This window comes from Grammomys surdaster, unplaced genomic scaffold (assembly GCF_004785775.1).
Source record: "Grammomys surdaster isolate TR1022 unplaced genomic scaffold, NIH_TR_1.0 126182, whole genome shotgun sequence".
Taxonomy (NCBI): domain Eukaryota; kingdom Metazoa; phylum Chordata; class Mammalia; order Rodentia; family Muridae; genus Grammomys; species Grammomys surdaster.
In genome coordinates this window covers 6,822,303-6,830,341 of record NW_021620988.1, presented here as the reverse complement: position 1 = coordinate 6,830,341, position 8,039 = coordinate 6,822,303, and the positions used below count along the sequence as shown (strand labels likewise).

The 8,039-nt window shown below is 39.2% G+C and overlaps 1 non-coding gene across 1 annotated transcript; it reads right to left on the bottom strand.

Moving 5' to 3' along the window:
* Positions 1-310: 310 nt before the first annotated feature.
* Positions 311-439, bottom strand: LOC114612777. Its single transcript, XR_003710084.1, has one exon. It is a non-coding gene; the product is annotated as a small nucleolar RNA SNORA40 (small nucleolar RNA).
* Positions 440-8,039: the final 7,600 nt, after the last annotated feature.

Below are 8,039 nucleotides of genomic sequence, written 5' to 3'. Positions count from 1 at the left end.
CAATTTAAGCAGAATTAATTGGCCTACTCCAATATATTGTTGTGTGTCTTATACAAACTACAACTCTTCCTTGAGGAGCTTATATCACACTTGAATATGTCTTACTTTACTCTCCCTTGGGAAGCACTTACTCATTCTTGCCTGTCCTTTTTTTGAGTGCCTCTTTTTCTTCTCAACACTCATGCAAATGCGGAGTGGAGATGACCCAAGAGGATGTCTAACATGGTTCAGGCTTTACAATATCAGCTTTATTAATCTTAAAGCCAATCTTATTATCAATATCATCATCACTTTTAATTGTATTGGGCATCATATCCCTTGTGATATATATCAAAACTCATACCAAATAGTGAGTTCTTCATTGCAAAACTGGACTTACGTTTTGTGCATATCTTTAAGCCTTTGTTCACCGATTCAGCAAAACCCACAAATAAGTGCCACTGTTTTCTAGTGTATTTGATGGGAAGGAATCGCTAGAGCACCCGGATTACAGTACGATCGGGATGTATTTGAGAAAGTAAAGCGTATGTGGATAAAGACCTTAAGAAGGCCACTCTCCATAAAGTGCTAAACTCTGCTTCAACAGCATCATCATCACATTCTAGGTTGAATTTTGCTATATTCATGCTTTTATCTCTGTGGCTCTCTTCTTGTTCACAATTTCTTCTGTCTTCTATTTTTAAAAATTGTTTTAGATATTGGAAAGCCCTGTAGTTAAGTTTTTTGTTTACTCAGTTACTTCCCATGACTGAGTATGGAGTTTGCATCCCATTATTATGATTATTTAATAGGACTGCATTGGATTACTGGGACATCCAAAATTATGTAAGACTGTGCTAAACATCATGGCATTTCCCCCTGGAGCTGCATCCTGGAGGGGTAAAACTCTCTTTCCTGTTCTCAGGGTTCCGTGAAACCAGACCACAGCATCAGACCATGGTAACACTGACCTCAGAATTCTCGTCGACTGACAGTCAAAGGAACAGTGTTCAGTCTCATTTTACCTTCAGCTAGTTTAATAATTCTTAGATCTTCATTGAAATTTTATGGTACGTGTAGTTTGCCTACATTGTAAACTCAATGTTATAACAATGACATTGATATCCATGTACAATTCAAAAATGCCTTATTTTAACCTATTTAGAATTGCCCTCTAGCTCCATTGGATTGACTCATACTCACTTCCTCCTCTCAAGGCATATATCCATTGCTAGTATAAAATTGATGGCACTCATTTTGTTTATAATCTCATTAAGCTATTATAACTTATACATGTAATTACAGTGGAATATTTTCTGCTATGTTTTAAGAGATATCATTAAAACTAGGTGAAAGTTAATAATACACAAAACACCAAAAAAGCAATGAAGATAAGAGATCTAGCTCCCTAGCCATGAAGTAACAGCATCCTGGTGATAATAGTAAGTATGAAATTAACAAAAGTTCTCTCAGTTGAGTGTGGTGGTGAATGACAATAGTCCTAGTACTTGAAGCCGAGGCAGGTAAATATGAGTTCAAGGTAAAATGGGCCTACAAAGCAATTCCTAGGCTAGCCATAGCTACAACTAGGCATCATCCCTCAAATTAATCAGATAAATAAAAACTAAAATTAACAAAATAAGGTTCTAGGTGCATGATAGCTGGCAGGCTTACCAGCTTAGATATCACCCAGGCCCAGATTCAGGACTTTGAGTTGGCCCACCCCAACATCTTCCCAATCAGTGAACTGCTGGACCATGTGAAGGGGCTGGTCCTGTAGATCCAAAGCTGCAGGATCTCCATGATACAGGGTACCAAGAGGGTATCCAAAGGAGTTCCAGTGAGGATCCAGTATTGCTAGTGTAGAAGCCAGAGGCCTCAAACCAGACCAATGAACATTTATAAGTAAGGAAGTGTGGACAAAAAGGTAAGCCATGGGACATACTGATATATACAGCTTCCACAATGTGATTTTCTTTCCTTTTGGGGGTGAGGTTGCAGAGGTAGAGGACAGGTACTAAGACATGGAGAGATGAGTGGGACTGGGGTGCATGATGTGAAATTCACAAAAATCAGTTAGAAGTTAAATAAACAAACAAATAAGTAAATGCATAAACTTTTAGAAACAATCAGATAGTGGCTGGTTACTCTCACAGCTGTTGTACCACCGTTGCAACAGCATATCACGAAGGCAGGTAACTGCTGTACTTAGAAGGGCTTGTAGCTGGGTTAATATTTACTTTTCTCCTTTTGTAGCATACAGAGTACCTTCTTGTACAAAAGACACTAGACCACAGGGGTGAAGAGTTTGTAGCTAGGTTAGTATTTAGCTTTCTCCTCTGGTAGCATACAGAGTACCTTCCAGTATCATGAACACTAGTCAATAGGAGGTATCTCATGATATTCAATAGGATTGCATTAGATTACTGAGTTATCCAAGATTATGTAAGACTATGCTGTCCTAATAATATTTCCCCACTAGAGCTGCATCCCAGAGAGGAATACTCTCTTTCCTGTTCCCAGAGCTTTTCAAAACCAGGACCACAGCAGTAGACCACAGCAGCTCAACTTTGTCGTGTTTAAAAAGATATGTAGGTGTTTCTTCCGCAATGGGATCTTACCCTCAGTTTGTGGAGAGCAATCAATCACCTTGGCAATAGTCAAGTTTATGGAATTTTCCAACAACATACAGAGAATTTCATATAGTATAATTTAATATATGAAAATCTTAAAGCATACAAAATGGTTATATATTTTAATTATATATCATGATGCACTTGGGGAATAATCAAAAACAGTCATAACATACTGACACAGTATTCTTTCATAAATTAGATGAATTGGTCATTATCATTCATTATATTTTCTATACTGCTTAGTATGTTTTGTTTTATAATTTAAATTTATCTATATTATAAACGGACATATCTGAAGTATATAAATATCAATGCATTACTTTCATAACATAACTTTTAGATAGATAATTTGATGTAAAATCTGTCAACATTTTGGTTTGGTGTTTTAAAATTATTATTGTGTTTTTAATATCAGAAAAGCTTTATAGAAGTAAATTGCTCTTGCCTTATGCCTTTAAGTTATACATTTTTTCTCTGCCTTTAACAATTATAATCAGTGATGACATTAACATGTTGATTTTAGCTTTCCGCTGTCTACTTATTACTGCCAGAATGACTTTTCTTTCGTGTGGGCTTCGAAAGAATAACCTCCAGCTAACTGCTTAGTGGATTTTCTTCCAAAACTGTTTCTTCCAACTGGTCATATGAAGGTGTAGTACACATGATCTCAAAAAGGAAATGACTAGAGATTTCCTGCTTGAGAACTTCTGAGCCTGTTCCATCACTCAGCCATTAATTTGTCTGCCTTGTATGTTGCTTTTGCATTTCCCAGAGCAAGCAGATTCCAGGATGCATCCTTTCTGTATGTTCATGTTAGAATGTAGCCAAGGAGTGTGGTAGTGATTCACCATTAACACAGAGAAATGGAGTGGTTTTGTTTATGAGTTTGAGCTATAACTGATGCTCTATTTTCCATTATATCTCCGTAAGTTAAGCTTTATTATTATTTGTCTAACTGGTTCAGTTAAACAAAACCACATCAGTGAGTCATTTTTTCATTAGCCCTCCACACCTTCCCAGCTGAACTGCCTAGTGAAACAGGCCACACAACTTGTATCGCGACTTCTGGGAGTTGAATTTTACATAAGTGACTTATTCCTCATACCTCACTTTGATGCACTTTTCTATTTTGAAGGTAGGATAGTAAGTTACTTTTGGTCTTTTCCTGACCAGAAACAACAAAAGAAGTCAGTGCTATTAGCACAGTTGAATGTGTAATTGGCTTTCTAATTAGTTTGAAAGCAATAGCTTAAGATGTATACAAATATTAAGCTACTTTTGAAAAATTAGTATGAATACTTGTAGCACAATGTTTTTAATGTTTGAAAAAATATTACAAAGATCTTGAATATCTGAACATAGAGTCTTGAGGAAGAACAGCATGTTCATATTAGGGAACATCAGACGACTTTTCAGGGTGTGCTATATATAGTATTTGCTGGCAAGAACACATACTCACCATGTATTACTTAATAAAAGAATCAAGTCCAAAGCAGTATAAAGAGATATCTTTTCATCTATATAAACAGTACTAACATGAATCTTGGAAAAACATGTAACAAGATGAAGGTAGTAAGCATGATTCCTGGCCTGTTGTTAGTAAAAATTACTTTTTTTTTCTGTTTACTTATTGGATCTTTTAATTTTTAATATATTTAATATATCAGTGTATTATTAGTTAAAAATAAAAATAAATACTCAATTTTGACTCACCTAATTAAAATACAGAGCAACGTGTTTGTCAGAATATGAGACTGCTTCTTCTTTTTTTTTTTATTGGATATTTTATTTACATTTCATATGTTATCCCCTTACCCCATCCCCCACCCACCCGGGAACCCCCCATCCCCTTACTCCTCCTCCTCCTTCTCCATTGATGTAACCCCCACCTACCCCCCCACTCCCACTTCCCCACCCTCAAACTTCCCACCCCCTGGGGCGTCCAGCCTTCATGAGGTCAAGGATCTCATCTTCCATCTGTGCCCGGCAGGGCCATCCACTCTTACATATTCAGCTGAAGCCCTGGATCCCTCCATAAGTGCTCCCAGGCTGGTGGTTAGGACCCTGGGAGCTGTGGTTGGTTGGTATTGTTGCTCTCCTCATGGTGCCACAAACCCTTTCAGCTCCTTCAGTCCTCACTCTAACTCCTCCATTGAGAACCCCATGATCAGTTCAATGGCTAGTTGTGAGCCTCTGCCTCTGAATATGTCAGACTCTTGAAGGCCTCTGAGGAGACATCCATATCAGGCCCTTATCGGCATGCACTTCCTGACTTCCACATCAGCATCTATCTTTGGTGACTGCACATGGGATGGATACTCAGGTGGAAAGGTCTTCAAATGGCCCCTCCTTCAGTTTCTGTCCCTCTCTTTGTCTCCATATTTGCTCCTTGAGTATTTTGTTGCTCCTTCTAAGAACTGAATCACCCCCACTTGGTCTTCCTTTTTTATGAGCTTCATGTGGCCTGTGAGTTGCATCTTGGGCATTTCAAGGTTCTGGGCTAATATCCAATAATCAGTGAGTGAATACCATGTGAGTTCTTTTGTGATTGGCTTACCTCACTCAGGATGATAATTTCTAGTTCCATCCATTTACCTAGGAACCTCTCGAATTCATTGTTTTTAATAGCTGAGTAATACTCCATTGTGTAAATATACCACATTTTTTGAATCCATTCCTTGGTTGAAGGACATCTGGGGTTCTTTCCAGCTCCTGGCTATTATAAATAGGGCTGCTATGAACATAGTTGAGCATATGTCCTTGTTATATGTTTGAGCATCTTCTGGGTATATGCCTAGGAGTGGTATAGCTGGATCCTCAGGTAATGCTATGTCCAATTTTCTGAGGAACCACCACACTGATTTCCAAAGTGGTTGCACCATCTTGCAGTCCCACCAACAATGGAGGAGTGTTCCTCTTTCTCCACACCCTCGCCAGCATCTACTATCACCTGAGTTCTTAATCTTAGCCATTCTGACTGGTGTGAGATGGAATCTCAGAGTTGTTTTGATTTGCATTTCCCTGATGACTAAGGATACTGAACATTTCTTTAGGTGCTTCTCAGCCATTCGAGTTTCTTCCATTGAAAATTCTTTGTTAAGCTCTATACCCCATTTTTTAATAGGGTAATTTGGTTGTCTGGAGTCTAATTTCTTGAGTTCTTTTTATATATTGGATATTAGCCCTCTACCAGATGTAGGATTGGTAAAGATCTTTTCCCAATTTGTTGGCTGTCGTTTTGTCCTATTGACAGTGTCCTTTGCCTTACAGAAACTTTGCAATTTTATGAAGTCCCATTTGTCAATTCTCGATCTTAGAGCATATGCCATTGGTGTTCTGTTCAGGAACTTTTCCCCTGTGCCCAAGTATTCGAGGGTCTTCCCCACCTTCTCTTCTATTAGTTTCAGTGTATCTGGTTTTATGTGGAGGTCCTTTATCCACTTAGACTTGAGCTTTGTACAAGGAGATAAGAATGGATCAATTTTCATTCTTCTACATGTTGTCCTCCAGTTGAACCAGCACCATTTGTTGAAAATGCTGTCCTTTTTCCACTGGACAGTTTTAGCTCCTTTGTCAAAGATCAAGTGACCATAGGTGTGTGGGTTCATTTCTGGGTCTTCAATTCTATTCCATTGATCTTCCTGCCTGTCTCTGTACCAATACCAGGTAGTTTTCATCACTATTGCTCTGTAGTACAGCTTGAGGTCAGGAATGGTGATTCCTCCCGAAGTTCTTTTATTGTTGAGAATAGTTTTCGCTATCCTGGGTTTTTTGTTATTCCATATGAATTTGAGAATTTCCTTTTCTAACTCTGTGAAGAATTGATTTGGGATTTTAATGGGGATTGCATTGAATCTGTAGATTGCTTTTGGCAAGATGGCCATTTTTATTATATTAATCCTGCCAATCCATGAGCATGGGAGATCTTTCCATCTTCTGAGATCTTCTTCGATTTCTTTCTTCAGGGACTTGAAGTTCTTGTCGTACAGGTCTTTCACTTGCTTGGTTAGATTCACACCAAGGTATTTCATATTATTTGCAACTATTGTGAAGGGTGATGAGACTGCTTCTTTAGGTAAGTTTTCCAGTCTGAATCTGACCATAGCTCCTGGCCTCACTCTCTGTGACAGAGAGTTAAGCAGTTTGTGCTATGACTTGACAGCTCCAATTTATGGTATCTGGCTCCTCTGTGCTTTTTGTTACATACATTGTGTTAAACTAAATGTGGTGATCTGAAACTTCCTACTACCCTTAAAAGGTAATGAAAAAAAATCCTATCTCTGTTCAGGGGCTTAATATGGAGTGCTCTTGGGGGAAATTTGCTCAGGAAAGGTCTCTGAAGTCTACTCTCTACATGGAGTTTTCCCCTGGTCCCCCTCCCCACCCCCACACTATACAGCTCATGGTAGGTCTCCTCTCCATGTCCCTCTCCCTCTCCCTCTCCTTTCTCTCTTTCTCCCTATCTCCTTTTGTTGTTCTTACTCTTAAGGATGCTCTTCTCCAAGTTCTAAAGGGAAGCCTCTCCTCTTTTTATATTTAAATGTATTTATCTATAAAATTTACATCTTAATATCAGCCCACCTCTCCTCCCAGTGCCCCCTTATGCTCACCTTTCCTCCTTCGTCCTTCCCCTTCTCTTTTGAGAAGAGCGAGTCCCCTTTTAGGTATCACCCACACACTCTACATGCCCCCATACCCTCCAAGTCTCCACTCCCCATCCTTGTACACCACATCACTGCAGGACTAGTCATATCCTCTCCCACTGAAGCCAGACAAAGTGGCTTAGTTAGGGGAAAGGGATCAACAAGCAGACAGTCAACAAAGTCAGGGACCCACATGAAGACCAAGCTGCTCATCTGCTACATACATGCACAGGGCCTGTGTCCAGCCCATGCTTACTCTTTGATTGGTGATTCAGTCTCTTGGAGCCCCCAAAAATTCAGGTTAATTGACTGTCAGTCCTCTTGTAGAGTCTCTGTTCTCCTTGGGTCCCTCAATGCTTCCCCCAACTCTTCCACATGACCCCCGAACTCCATCTAATGTTTGACTGTGGGTTTCTGCATCTCTTTCCATTGGCTGCTGGGTGGAGCCTCTCAGAGGACATTTATGCTAGGCTCCTGTCTCCAAGCACAACAGGGATGGCTTAATATATGAAAATCCAGCAATGCAATCTACTATATAAACAAACTGAAAGAAAAAAACACATGATCAATAAAGGCAATATACACCAAACCAACAGCCAACATTAAATTAAATGGAGAGAAACTTAAAGGAATTCCACTAAACTCAAGGACAAGGCAAGGCTGCCGACTGTCTTCCTATCTATTAAATATAGTACTTGAAGTTCTAGCCAGAGCAATAAGACAACAAAAGGAGAGCAAGGGGATACAAGTTGGAAAAGCAGAAGTCAAAGTATCACTATTC